At 41.1% G+C, this 15316-nt stretch overlaps 1 pseudogene across 1 annotated transcript; it reads right to left on the minus strand.

Moving 5' to 3' along the window:
- Positions 1-2649: 2649 nt before the first annotated feature.
- LOC309559446 lies at positions 2650-3379 on the minus strand (annotated as a pseudogene). Its single transcript has one exon. The product of its transcript is annotated as an uncharacterized misc_RNA (transcript).
- Positions 3380-15316: the final 11937 nt, after the last annotated feature.

A 15316-nucleotide genomic window follows, 5' to 3' on the forward strand; every position in this document is an offset into this window, starting at 1 on the left:
ATTGCAGTCCCGCTTTAAGTTGCTGATTGCCACCATTACTAGTATAAAAATAAATAAATACAAATTCCAGTATATATCCCATAGTTTGTAGAGGGTATAACTTTTGCGCAAACCAATCAATATACGCTTACTGGGATTTTTTTTTTTTACCATAAATATGTGGCAGAATACATATTAGCCTACATTTATGTAGAAATAAGATTTTTTAGAATTTTTTAAAGGAAATGTTTTAAAGCAGAAAGTAAAAAATATTGATTGCTTTTTTTAAAAAACTGTGGGTCTTTTTTGGTTTATAGCGCAAAACAAAAACTCCAGCGGTGATCAAATACCACCAAAAAAAAGCTCTATTTGTGAGAAAACAATTACATAAATGTAATTTATGTACAGTGTTGCATGACCCTGCAATTGTCATTTAAAATAACAGTGCCGTATAGCAAAAACAGGTCTGGTCATGAAGGGGAGATAGATTTTCTGGAGGTTAAGTGATTCATTTTAAAATGGAAAATACTTCATTTGGCCACCAGATGGCCTTAAATATCATTTAAAAAAAATGCTACAATTCTTAGCATCCTCTAGTGGCTAAATGTGGTACTTTGAATTTAATATCAACGAAAATGAATTTTTACACATCTGAGTTTATTTATCTCCTAATGACTCTCAGAAGTAGCTCTACAGTCTAATCAGTAGAATATTTCTGCAACGGGCCATCTGATACTGTTTGCATTTCTCCCTACCACAATCTCTCTGGCTATCTCCTGCTCTCCACCTTTAGGCAATAACTCAAACTCCGGTGTAGCGAAGCCAACATCACCTCTGCCTAATAACTGAACTTTGAACTTCTGCATTAAGGCTCGGTTCACACATCTGCGATGGCAGACATTGCATGTGATTCAAAGCGCACTGCTCTGAAAATCACATGCGATGTCTGTGCGATACGAATTCAGACATACAGATAGTATGGCTGAATTTGCACCTGATTCGGCACAAACACGCACAGGACCCTTTTTTGAATCCGCAGCAGAATCAGATCGCATGGTGGTTCACACCTAGGCGATCCGATTTATGTCCGAATGTCAGTTCACACTGCGATATGTGAACAGATCTGGGGGGTCTCGTTAACTTTGAATTGACACCCTCAGTGATTTGCATATGGCAGTGTGAACTGCCTGCGCTGGGAATGTGATGCGGGAACCTGCAGTAGATTCACAGGGTTCCCGCATCACATAAGTGTGAACTGGGACTTACTCACCCATCCACAGTTTTTACCTTTTTGTATCACTTGACCCTACCAAACTTCTAACAAGCAGGGTTCCCTGATTCCTCTTGTATTACTATCATATTGTAATTGGTCTGCCTGCTAACCATTGTAATTGCACTGATTGCTTTCATTTAGTACAGTGCTGCACAAACTGTTAACACTTTATAAATCCTGTATAATAATATGACTTTTATTGCATTGTTTTGTAACTGTATTGTCTCCCTTTATTTTGTTGGTTATATAAATCCTGTAAAATAATGATAATTTTCTGTACTATAACAAACCTTGTTCTTGCTTTCTGCACCACAATTGGACTGTTTTTAACAGGCTCATCATGCTTACTATCATACATAAATAAATCACCAATCCCTACTACACATGTAAAGATATTGTCCAAAACATCTTGTGTAAGCACCCAATGTTATTGGTGTCAGCCTCCTGTAATAGTTTGGGGTCGGCAGATCAGCAGCCGGGGAGAATATGTCGATATCAGTGAAGAACCTCGCAGCCATTGGACAGTTGAAGAATTAATAAGTACAGTATTCTTGCCTTTGGCTCCACTTTAAAGCCCAACTCCATCATCTCCATTCCCTGCATCAATCTTCCACGAGCACAGAGCCATGTGATGTCTGAGCTCCCCCACTGCTCCATTCAACCACATAAGAGCAACAAAAGACAGATCAGTGAAAATTGCTCCAATCAGCTCTTACAAAAGTCTGAGCACTCCCTCCATGCACCCCAATAATTATCAAGGCTGGGACAAGGTCACTTGATGCCCATGGCGTAGATGGCAAATTGCGACCACCCCCCCCCCCCCCGTCCCCCATCCCATCCCGGGTGTAATATCAGAATCAATGTCGTTTCAAAACATGAAAATACTTAAAACAATACAAATTCAAATAGGTTTAATGCAATAGAAACAAAGTTCGCTCACACATTTTAATTATATGTATTTTTAGAGGCACTTAAAGTGCTTTGAAATAATAACACAGCAAATGTGCTTGTAGGAAGGCCTGTTAACTGTTTTTTTTCTGTCAGGGCCCATGCGAACATACTAAAGTTTTCAGATTTGCATTAATTTTGTGTGAGGTAGTGCCCCAATACCAATTATTCACATAAATAGGAAAAAATGCAAAAACAAAAAGTATCACAAACTTCTCAACCAACATACATGGCCTTCAGCAAAAAAGGATCATCAATACAAACTATTAATACATAAAAGTGCAAAATCAAGGGATTACACTAATAGTTCTCACTAAAACATATATAACTTTCAACTGTAATCCTTCCTGAGGTAGCCAATGCCCCAATACAAAATATTCATACTTAATAATAAAAAATTGCAAAACTGTCAAGTATACTCCTATGGAAAAGTTAGTATTATGACATAATCACAAAGACACCTTTCTTGCTTTCATGGAAGCAAAATCATCTAGGACACTATCAAAATGAATCTCTTTTGCAGTTGCATACTCTATAGAAAGTATGCTGAGGTTTGAAAGCCTGTCTTGAGCCATAGTTGATCGTAAATCATTTTTAATGAGTTTCAACTTGCTGAAGCTCCTTTCACAAGATGCAACAGTAACAGAAAGAGTCAAAAACATTTTCAATGCGGTTTAAATATTCGGATAACAAGCGGTAAGAGAATAATCATGTATTATCTGACACAGATCAAGAGGTGTTGCAGATTTTAAATTTGACAGTATAGACTCAATGAAAAATTTAAAGCTTTCAATCTCAGCAGAAATTTCCGAAGCATCCAGATCTTTGTTATACTTGGAAGCCAAGTTAAATGTGGATTTTTGTAATTCTGTTACAGTCATTGTGACAAGAGCAGGGCAAGAGAGGAACTCAAAATCTTGGGATGTTTCCATTAGTGTTTGTGACTTCCATGTCAAGTCAGCGATTAGAACATCAAAAACCTGGTTAAAGTCGGTTCTAAAACGGTCTTCTTCACTCAGGTTGAACTGAGCATCTCGGGACTCGTATAAGGCTCTGGTCTTAGGTTTTTTTTGCCTCTTTGGAGGAAATGTTGCAGGAATCTGAAGTTTTTCACATACTTCTGCAGCATAATTAAATATTTCCTGAACATCCATATTACGCATTTCTTGAAAGGTGCGTCTTAAGCCATCAATGAGATGCCTGTAGTATGGAAATTCCTTTGGCCCGGATAGTTTGGTTTACTCGATCGACCTGACTCAAGATTCTGTTCCACACAAAAACAGTGTACACAAAAAATGATAATTAACCTGCAGCAGAAGACTTTCAGATGTTGATACGGATTCGGGATTTGACGAGTTTTCTATAATGTCCATAAGAGCTTCACATATATCGGTGATCTGTGTAAACAAAGCTTTTATTGCATTTGCTCTTGAAGACCCTTGAGTATCTGTATGACCCTTTAGAGTTGTCTTTACAAGTTTTGTTAGGGTTTCCCAGTGGAAAGTGGAACTGGAGAAAAATGTAAACATTCTTTGAACAGTTCCGAAAAAGGTTTTAACTTCTGGACTCAGGGAAGCTGCATGTACCCCTGCCAGGTTTAGGCTATGGGCTGCACATGGAACAAATCTTGCATGTTGATTTTCCTGCAGAATTCTTGCCTGCACACCATTGTATTTGCCAGCCATGTTAGCTGCATTATCATAGCCCTGACCCCTTGCATCCGTAAGGTTAATTCCATCGGTTTTTAACTTGTTAATAATTTCTGAGGCTAGGTCACTTCCAGTTTTCTTTTTTGCATGAATAAAATCTATAAAGCTCTCTTCTATTGTCACCTTCCCTTTAACAAGAGTGACATAGCATATAATTTCACTCATTTGCTCTTGATTGGAAATGTCTGGAGTACAATCAAAAAGCAATGAAAAAAACTTTGCTTCCTTTATTTTTTAATAAAATGGTAGAGCGAACAGTGTTGGCCAATAAATTGATAAATTCATTTTGAATTTTATTGGAGAAGTAACTGACGGTGTGCCTCCGATGTGTTTACATTTGTTCTTTTAATGACATGTTGTGATGACTTATTACTTCTAAAATGTCAAGAAATATATCAGAATGTGGCCTACCAATGACATCTTCGGAAACTCTGAGTGCAAGATTGTTTTTGGCACAAAACAATATGCAATCCAAAATACATTTTAAGACATTTCGCCACTTCTCTTTTTCAGTATTGATAATTTTCTCCAGTGCACTGCCAATTACTTTCCCATCTTTCAAACTTCTTTCCATTATTTTCCACTTTGAATAGCATTCACGATGTTCTGGTGAATTTTCATGTGTAGGTATACGAGGATTCAGGTGTTTCCATGCACAGAATCCCTTTTTCGGGTCGGTTAATGCATAGTTGTGCTTACCAAACAAAATGCATGGAAAGCAAAACAGAATTTGAGATTTTTGAATAAATCAACCATGCACGATCAATATTTTTACCACTAGGTACATTTTTAGTAAACCAAGTGGCATTGAAAGTGCGTCCTTCCTGTGGTTTACAATTTCCAAAATCACCATCTTTTCCTTGATCTGGGCCCTTTTCAACCAGATAACACCTAATCTTGTCTGTAAGTGGGCCATGAGGGAGGATCATTTGGATTAATTGTGATATAACCTTCAGCTTAAAGCAAAGTATCCTCTAAAGAGGGCTCGCTTGGCGTTGTTTGCTTTTCTGCTGCTTGGGCTTCAGAGACAAATGGCTTGGTGTCTTTCTCTTCTGTAGAAAACACATTCTCCAAACTGTTATCAGCCTCACTGACAGCAATCATCTCTTGATCTAGGGTGATGACATTGATATTCGTGACTGAAGTATTCTCAGTTGCAGAACTTGTGCTGGCAACTTCTTCTGATGGGATGGTATTCAGAGAAAGGTTGCTTGTGCTTTGTTTCAACCATTTCTGCCACTGTTGAGATAACTTTGTGGCTTCCTCTTCTACTAATTTTCTTCGTTTTTTTCGGAATTCTGCTCCAGATGTTTTTTTGGACATTCTTTAGAGAACAATAATACCAAGCAAACTCGACTCAAAATGGGATGTTCATGCAGCAACAGTAAATCAGAGAATGCAGACTAAAATATCTTAATACATACATTATATGTGCAAAAAAATAAAACATTAAGCAGCATCAACATTTAAAATATCCAAAGAACGTTAAAGTGGAACTTTACTCTCCCAATCAACATTGAATAGTTTTAATCCTTATGCGGCTAGTATTAGTAAATAGATAGGAAAGTATATCATATTTACTTGTTTTATACTTTTTTTTTTTTACATTTTTCTCAGCTAAGCACACTCTCCTGCCTGCATACTTGAGCGAAGGGCATGAAGTAAATGCTACACAAATCATTTGCCCTTACTGAAGATGGCCATGTCCAGAAATGCAAGGGGGTGTTTTTCAAAGAGAATTCTCACCAAAATAGAGCATAGAGATATGGATGGATGGGGGAGTTTGCTTTGAATATTAAAAATGAATTAAATAGTGTTTTGGTTTGTGGTGTTCAGATGCTGTGAAGAACCACTATAAGTACAATATAGGCTATCCAACTAACCTAAAAGGGGTTTTAAAGGTTCCATTTTTTTAAAAAATAACAAACATGTTATACTTACCTGCTCTGTGCAAGGGTTTTACACAGAGCAGCCCCCATCCTCCTCTTCTGGGGGCACCCGCTCCCGCTGCTATCAATCTATCCAATGAGGACAGAGACAGAGGCTGCAGCCAATGGGCTCGTGCATATCGCTGGAATGGATGGGCTCAGGTAAGTAGAAAGGGGGAGGGGCTCTGGGGGACAGCTGCAGGCTGCAGCAAAGAAGGTTTTTCACCCTAATGCATAGAATGCTTTAACCACTTAAGCCCTGGAAGATTTTACCCCCTTCCTGACCAGGGCTTTTTTTGCGATTGGGCACTGCGTGACTTTAACGGACAATTGCGCGGTCGTGCGACGCTGTACCTAAACGAATTTGACGTCCTTTTTTTCCTACAAACAGAGCTTTCTTTTGGCGGTATTTGATCACCTGTGCGATTTTTACTTTTTGCGCTATAAACAAAAAAATAGCGTAAATTTTGCAAAAATAACAATATTTTTTCACATTTTTTTATATGAAATTCCCCAAAAAATGTAAAAATCTAAATTTTTTAACATTTTTGGCCAATTTGTTTTATGCTTCATATGTTTGGTAAAAAAAATCGCAAAAAGCGTATTTTGATTGGTTTGCGCAAAAGTTATTGCGTTTACTAACTAAGGGAAAGATTTCTGTCATTTTTGGTGTTTTTTTTATTTAACGAGTAATGGCGGCGATCTGCGATTTTTTTTGCGGTACTGCGACATTGCGACGGACAGATCGGACCCTTGACTGACATTTTTGACACTTTTGGGGTTACCAGTGACATTACTGCAGTAATCACTGCTATAAATATGCTCTGTTACTGCAAAATGACACTGGCAGGGAAGGGGTTAACTTTATTGGGGAAGGAGGGGTTAAGTGTGTCCCTATGGGCGTGCTTTTTACTGTGATTGGACATGGCTACTAGTGTAGGAACAGTGATCAACGGTCCTACATAGTAGAACCGTATGATCACCATTCCTACACAGGGGAGAATGCTGCCTTTCTCCCTTCACGGAGGACGATCGCGAGTGAACGGCGGACATCGGGTCCGCCGGTCACACGCACTGACTTCCCAGAGAAAGGGGCGGGGGCGCGCGCGCTCGCCCGCTATTGGCTCACAAGAAAGTGACAGGCTAGTGACTTATATATACGTTGACCGCCGCCGTATATAGTCGTGCGGCAGTCGGCAAACGGTTAAGGTGAAAAACCATGAGACTTTACAATCCCTATTAAAAAAAAAAAATTAAATACACCCTACACTCCCTAGTAGAAACATGAATCAGCTTACTCCAGCTCTCTAGCAGTAACATAAGCATAAGCAACTAACATTTAAGTAGTCCACTAAGTGAAAATGCACAGGAGATTGCCACGAGTCTTTTCTGCACCATTAAGCATCAGTTACAATGCAACTACATCCCACAAAAAGGTGAAAGTGGAACTACCACAATGTTTTTGACAAAGCTTTAAAAAATGCATCATGTTAGAAAGGGTTTTCCACTGAGGAAAACATTGAAGGGCTCACTCTGACTGACTCTGGGACTGCGCTTGTCAGCTATTTCCAGTGCAGTCCCAGGGCAAGAAAAGACAGGGTAGTATGCATTTTTTAAGTATGAAGTATTGTGACAAAAACTTTTGCATTGCAATATCACTGTGTGAATAGAACTTAACCACTTCTTACCCGCCCGCCATCAAACAACAGTGGAGCGGTGTATCCATTGTTCTGGGACGCCGTCAAATGACGGCGCATCAGAACAGCCTCTCTCGCGCACCCCGAGAGAGAGCAACACGGCGCGGCCCTGATCTCGGTAAAGAGTCAATGAAATTACTCTTTACCCATGTGATCGGCTGTGTCCAATCACAGCCGGTCAAGTGTAAATAAGGAAGTGCCGTTATTCGGCTCTCCTCGCCTCACACTCTGACAGTGAACAAAACCAAAGTTTGTGATGCACGGAAGGCATCTCAGCAGAGCATAACGGGCACTTGCTAGCGGTGGGATTGGTTTTGTCAGATAGAAAAGGGATATATGCTCGATGGAAGATTTTTAGTTGGGTTTCCTTCCAGGCTTCATTCAGAGTAAGACGAAGAGTGGTACGATATCCTTGGAGTATATGGGAAAGTACATTTTCTCCTGGAAAGTCCTTAAGCCAGTTTGCGGCAGTGGAAGTTGATAGTGCTGGGGGGGGGGGGGGGAGAGAGGCCCGTAGGGATTTATAGATATTTGAAATTTAAGGAGGAGTAAAAATCGTGCCTAATGCGCTGGATGCCCTGGGGGGTTGAAACCACTCTACCGGAGCGATCGCCCAGGGAGCTGATATGGGTAGGTGAATATGGACCTTTGCACACCCTTGCCAACAGCTTGCCATCTTTATTGCCGAACCTGTGAAAATTTGCGGATAGGTACGCTCTATGGATATTTTCAACCTTGGCGGCCCAGGAATCGAAGTTTGTCTTGGCATCCAACCAGGTTTTCCTAGCCGTGGGACAATTGGTCAGAATAAGAGCGAGTTGGGCCGCCCGTAGACGCTCACTAGCCTGTTTATAGCCATTGTGGGTGTTTTTTCTAAACGCTGCCGCTTTGCCGGCCTCCCAATATAGTTGAGGGAATGTGACATGGGACGAGTTAGTCGAGGAATATTCAGCCCAGGCTCGTTCCAAATAGGCAACGAAATCCGAATTATTGCCTAGATAAGAGGGAAATTGCCAGTGCCTGTTCTTCCAGGACTCATGAGAAGGACATCAGGATTGGTGAGAGAGCACCTGCCCAGAGCTTAGTTACTAAAGTTTCTCTTAGACACAGAATTCAGACACTCTGCTTTTTGATCAGTCAGTGGATCATCATTAATCAAAACCAGCTATTCTGCATTGCTTGTCTCACACTGTGCGACACTAGGGAATCATTTGTTCTTTGAACTCCAACTGCCAGTGAAGATCTTAGCAAGGCCTTGCATACTGAACATTGCTATATCATTGTTCTTAAAGGGACGATGTTACTGGTATCTAGATTACCTCATCTCTCCTTAGGATACAGGTATTATAGGCTGGCCCGGGGTTCCCCTTTAGTAAAGGCATTTCTTATAGTAATTTATAGCTTACCGAGAGATCCATTCACTTACTGCAAGATTCTATGTATATTTGGTGTATTTACGTGTTATTATAATTGAATATTCCCTGTTCTTTAGTGTTATTTCAACTGATCCCTGGCTGTTTATCCAGAACCTGTTGATTAATACTACTTTCAAGCCTTTTTCCTTGAGTAAAGCTAAGGAGTTTAAATCTATTTGCATTGTGCCAGTGTGTCATTTAAAGGTATATACAACATGTTTGAACCTAGCATGTCAGGAAGGCTGGATGGTTCACAGGGTCAAAAAGGCACATAAGAACATACAATTACCAGCAAACCTCAAGGGGCAGTGCTACATCATTTTTCTACATGTCATAGCACACCCAGGGATTTACCATCATAGGAGCATTTCTAGGTTTCTAATTTTTGGATGGAAAGAATGGTTGTCCATCAAATTGCCATCTGAGGTTTTTGGTAAGTTTTAGTGTGATTTCTGTTATCCGACATTCACGTCTTCTACTTAGTTCCATTCTGGACATCAGATTTTGTCTGTTATATTAGTTGATTTCAGAATTTCAGTAATATTTATAGGGCAATAGATACAGTAAAGGAAGCTGTATCTATAGGCCCTTTACATCCCCCTGAAGCCTGATAGAAAAACTCCTAAAGATGACTTTGCTTTATTCTCTTCTGTTGTCAGGATGCACCAACCATTGGACTCTTATCCCCGAGCATCGCAGAGTGAGCGTTCCCCTCACTCAGTTCTACACACACACACTGCTCTCTTTTCTTTTCTAGAAGCACCAACCAAGCTCAGCATTGCTGATGAACAGGAAGAGAGAGCACACTGCGCATGCATGTTGGTTTCAACAAGGAGAATTCTCACTCTTGTGGTGCTGGAGGGAAAGAGTCCAACAGCTGGAGTGTCCTGCAGTCAGGACAAAATGGGGCAAAGCCATTCTGTAGAAGTTTTTCAGTCTCACTTTGGGTATAAATGACCTACAGATATGGATTTTTAAATAAGTCCAATACTTCAAAGCTCTGCAGTGTGGTTGAACACACTGAGGGCCTCTTGACTGTCTGGGGCATATTATTGAAAAGGTGAACTTACTCTTTAAAAAATATCAAGTTGTTTACTTAAATTAGCTTACAATTGTTGTAAAAAGAGACAATCACCTTCCATTACAAAAGCAGGACACTGTGTTCATTTTGCAAAGTAATTATCCCTTACCTAATTAAATGAAGTAAGAATTCACTTTGCAAAGAATACTCAATTTTTTCTTTTTAAAAGCTAAAAAAAAAAAAAAAAATGTTTAGATTGCACACATAATTGAATTACTGAAGTCAGCACAGCTCCACCTCATTCACTAAGCTAAATTAAATTTCATAAGGGAAGCGCAAGTATCCATTCATACTGTACTGCTTGGTTTATTATATTAGTCATCCCTCTCTGTAATCTGTATCTATTGGGTTTCTCATAGACTGTACTGTGCTGCCACCTATGTGGGCATTGCTTCTATTGGCTCCTGCATTATAACAGCTCAAATACTAGTTTCATACTGTTATCTGGTTTACACATTGTAACAGGATGATTACATCTTGTTACAGTGTGAAAAAGAAAGCCATGCTTAGTGTTCATACATAAAGCTGGATCGTTTTATCCAACTCTTACTGCACCTTATACTTTATCATCCTACAAAACTGTCACCCACATTATAAAGCAAAATGACAGAACAGAAGAATACCTGAAAACCCATTTGGATGTCTTTAGGACTGACAGACACAAACTATGGAGCCTTTTCTACACAAGATACATTGTTCATTGTAAGTAGAAGAAAAAGAGGAAGGAGGTTTTTGTACGGCTCTGTATCACTGTGTGAGAGGGAAGCTGTAACCCTGCTGACAGTAATAAACTGCTTCATCTTCATCCTTTATGTCTCTGATTGTAAGAGTATAATCTGTATCAGATCCAGATCCACTGAACCTGGCTGGGACTCCAGACTGAAGGTTGCTTGTACCATAGATAATCAGTGTTGGACGTTGTCCTGGTTTCTGTTGGTACCAGTGTAAGTAGCTGGTGTGGACATAAGAACTGCATTTACATGAGACGGTGACTGTCTGTCCTGGAGTTGCAGTGATCTCATTCGGAGTCTGTGTCAGTGTAATCTGTGCCCAGGATCCTGAGGATGGGAAAGAAAATAGTTATTTCTGTATACACAGCAGAATAATAAGATTGTATCCACATTTCTATTATTTGTATTTTTATTGGAGTCTCACCCTGAATATAAAGCAGTATGAGAGGCAGCAGAACCCCCTGAGAAGCCATCTTGATGTCTCTGCACTGACACACACAGACTACTGAGATGTCACCTGTACAATGTCTCCTATATAACAGCTGCAATCATTAGGGGGGAACCCCCCGACATCACATATGGAGAACAGGAAACATGCAAATTATACAATGCAAATCCACTAGATTTTATGTTTTACACCTCATTTGCCCACAATGATGCTCACCAATGCATAAAAGAATGATATTATGAGAGACATTTGACTATACTTCATATTAGGTGTCATTGATCATTTGGCATGTTCTAAGCTGTGCTGAGCACCCAAAAACAAGGGGGAGAGAGCACAGGCAACCAAAAATAGTCAATGTCCTTCCCCATGTAAACAAAGAGGGTCCCCCAGTTGTGGGACTATATAGGGACTTCAAACACGACAGATAATTTGATAAAAATAAATATTTATTATGAATCATTAGTAAAAGACAAAAAAACATGAAATATACATGATATGAACAACTGAAAATACACCTACTGAAACAATGATGATACAGTCTGGTATCAATGTCCTTCCCCAGGGGGCGGAGCCTTAGGGGTGTGATTATAAAACATATTGTGCATAGTATTTAACCCAGTGAAAGTGCATGTATTCTGTAGGGAAAAAACAAACAAATATTATGAAGCTATTTATTGTGCTGGTTGAATGTTTTTCATCCCAGTTATAGGTGGGGGGCAGGAGCCATTTTGTTTGTTACTGATATTTTTCATTAACCAGTTCCTGACCACCCTATAGCAAATTTACTTCTACAGGGGAGCCACTCAGTGCAGAATCGTGTATATTATATGTGATTCTGCACTTCCACATAGGGGTCGCGTGCAAACACATTAGCACACTGCTGATCAGTGGGTGCTGGCCAATGGATGTCCACCGGCACCCACTGATCAGCGAGGAGAGACAGGACGGAGCTCTATATATGGAAACAATGCAGAGCTCCCTCCTGTAATGTGGTGGGTTTTGTGTATTTAAGTGAATACAATCCATCACATATCTTAATGAAAACACCACACTGTGTACACATAAACACTGGTTAGGCACACATTAACCCTGTAATCCTCCTAGATACTTAACCACTTCCCACCCGTCATATAACAAAATGACGGCCGCAAAGCGGTTGCTCTATCCTGACTGGGTGCCATATGACATCCAGCAGGATAGGCCACTCTGTGCGCCCCTGGGGGTGCACAGAGCGGCGATCGGTGGTGTGGTGTGTCACTCTGACACACTGCATCTCCGATCCCGGTAATGAGCCTATGGCATAGGCTCTTTTCCATGTGACCAGCTGTGTCCAATCTGACAGGCCCGAGCAGAGGAGAGCCAATCGGCGGCTCTCCTGACGGGGGGTTGGCCTGTGCTGGTAATTAGATCATTGATTGCTCTTCCATTGTAATTGTACTGCCTGCTTTCCATTGTAATTGTTCTGCTTGCTTTCCATTGTAATTGTTCTGCTTGATTTTCATTGTAATTGTACTGCCTGCCTTCCATTGTAATTGTACTGCCCGCCTTCCATTGTAATTGCACTGCCTGCCTTCCATTGTAATTGCACTGCCTGCCTTTCATTGCAGTTGTACTGCCTGCTTTCCATTGTAATGGTTCTGCTTGCTTTCCATTGTAAATGTACTGCCTGCTTTCCATCATAATTGTACTGCCTGCTTTCCATTGTAATTGCACTGCCTGCATTCCATCGTATATGTTCTGCCTGCCTTCTATTTAGTAAAGTGCTGCACAAACTGTTAACACTATATAAATCCTGTATAATAATTCTAATATGTACAGTATATTATTATTCATGCTCTCCTAACCCTCTTGTATTGTGACTAGTGTTGAGCGAACACGGACTGTATTATTCGTGTTCGTACCGTATAATTGGATTTTTGTTACCCGAACACGGACACGGACACTTTACTGTATGTTCGGGTAAAAAATCCGTGTTCGGTCGTTTTATTTCCGGGTTTTGCATGTTTTGGCGCTCTTTTCATGGCGGGCTTTCAACAGCCAATCAACAATCATTTAACTGGTGTGCCTTAAGCTATCCCAGCCATGCCTGCAAATGTCTCAGTAGCTGAGATTGGCCGTCTGAAGCATGTGACCAAGTCTTTATAAGTTCGAGGCAGCCGTGGCGGCGTCATTCTGCTGCTTAGCTCAGGGACAGAGCACACATACGTGCTGGCTGCTGATTAGGGAAAGACAGGCAGTGAAAACGAATTGGTGTCCGGATAGAATTTAGGGTCAGGTCGGAGTGTTTAGGCAGGGCGAGTTGTAGGCATTTTAGGGATAGAGTCTGCTGAATTATAGGGTCAGTGTGTTCTACAAACTACAATCGATATTGCTGTGTGGGGTGGGGTCTGCACTTAGTCCCGATCTACGATCTCTTCTCAATCCTGTTAGGGAGAGGCTGCTGCTGAATTTTAGAGAAAGTGTGTTCTACAAACTACAATCAATATTGCTGTGTGGTGTGGGATAGGAGATAGGCAGGTGACAGTGATCCACATCCATTTTTCTGTGTGTGGGCTGCAGTGAACACAATCTTTTTGGGGTGCAGTGAACACAATCCTTTTGGGGTGCAGTGAACAAAATCTTTGTGGGGTACAGTGAACACAATCCTTGTGGGGTACAGTGAACACAATCTTTGTGGGGTGCAGTGAAGACAATCCTTGTGGGGTGCAGTGAAGACAATCCTTGTGTGGTACAGTGAACACAATCTTTGTGGGGTGCAGTGAAGACAATCCTTTTGGGGTGCAGTGAACACAATCTTTGTGGGGTGCAGTGAACAAAATCTTTGTGGGGTACAGTGAACAAAATCTTTGTGGGGTACAGTGAACACAATCTTTGTGGGGTGCAGTGAAGACAATCCTTGTGGGGTGCAGTGAAGACAATCCTTGTGGGGTGCAGTGAACAAAATCTTTGGGGGGTACAGTGAACACAATCTTTGTGGGGTACAGTGAACACAATCTTTGTGGGGTGCAGTGAAGACAATCCTTTTGGAGTGCAGTGAACACAATCTTCGTGGGGTACAGTGAACACAATCTTTGTGGGGTGCAGTGAACAAAATCTTTGTGGGGTACAGTGAACACAATCTTTGTGGGGTACAGTGAACACAATCTTTGTGGGGTCCAGTGAAGACAATCCTTGTGGGGTGCAGTGAAGACAATCCTTGTGGGGTGCAGTGAACAAAATCTTTGGGGGGTACAGTGAACACAATCTTTGTGGGGTACAGTGAACACAATCTTTGTGGGGTGCAGTGAAGACAATCCTTGTGGGGTGCAGTGAAGACAATCCTTGTGGGGTGCAGTGAACAAAATCTTTGTGGGGTACAGTGAACACAATCTTTGTGGATTACAGTGAACACAATCTTTGTGGGGTGCAGTGAAGACAATCCTTTTGGGGTACAGTGAACACAATCTTTGTGGGGTACAGTGAACACAATCTTTGTGGGGTGCAGTGAAGACAATCCTTGTGGGGTGCAGTGAACAAAATCTTTGTGGGGTACAGTGAACACAATCTTTGTGGGGTACAGTGAACACAATCTTTGTGGGGTGCAGTGAACAAAATCTTTGTGGGGTACAGTGAACACAATCTTTGTGGGGTGCAGTGAAGACAATCCTTTTGGGGTGCAGTGAACACAATCTTTGTGGGGTACAGTGAACACAATCTTTGTGGGGTGCAGTGAACAAAATCTTTGTGGGGTACAGTGAACACAATCTTTGTGGGGTACAGTGAACACAATCTTTGTGGGGTGCAGTGAAGACAATCCTTTTGGGGTGCAGTGAACACAATCTTTGTGGGGTACAGTGAACACAATCTTTGTGGGGTGCAGTGAAGACAATCCTTGTGGGGTACAGTGAACACAATCTTTGTGGGGTGCAGTGAAGACAATCCTTTTGGGGTGCAGTGAACACAATCTTTGTGGGGTACAGTGAACACAATCTTTGTGGGGTGCAGTGAAGACAATCCTTGTGGGGTGCAGTGAAGACAATCCTTGTGGGGTACAGTGAACACAATCTTTGTGGGGTGCAGTGAAGACAATCCTTTTGGGGTGCAGTGAACACAATCTTTGTGGGGTGC

Source organism: Pelophylax lessonae (genome assembly GCF_965119305.1).
Source record: "Pelophylax lessonae genome assembly, chromosome: 1".
In the NCBI taxonomy this organism is placed as follows: domain Eukaryota; kingdom Metazoa; phylum Chordata; class Amphibia; order Anura; family Ranidae; genus Pelophylax; species Pelophylax lessonae.